Consider the following 223-nt stretch of genomic DNA (forward strand, 5'->3'; position numbering starts at 1 on the left):
CGATAAAAAACGCCAATGCTACACAACATTTATCAAAAAACGACATTGTGTGGTGAGCACGTTTTGTATCCCACATCGACCATAGGGGCCTCCCGTATCGTCAACCCCCTTTAAAAACATGTTATTCTGTGATTGATTTTGCTTCCCGAACCGAACGTTACACTGTGGATGGCGAATCGATGTCCATAGAAGGGTGAGTGATGGAAAATTGCTCTTGGGGTCG

This window comes from Penaeus monodon, chromosome 15 (genome assembly GCF_015228065.2).
Source record: "Penaeus monodon isolate SGIC_2016 chromosome 15, NSTDA_Pmon_1, whole genome shotgun sequence".
In the NCBI taxonomy this organism is placed as follows: Eukaryota; Metazoa; Arthropoda; class Malacostraca; order Decapoda; family Penaeidae; genus Penaeus; species Penaeus monodon.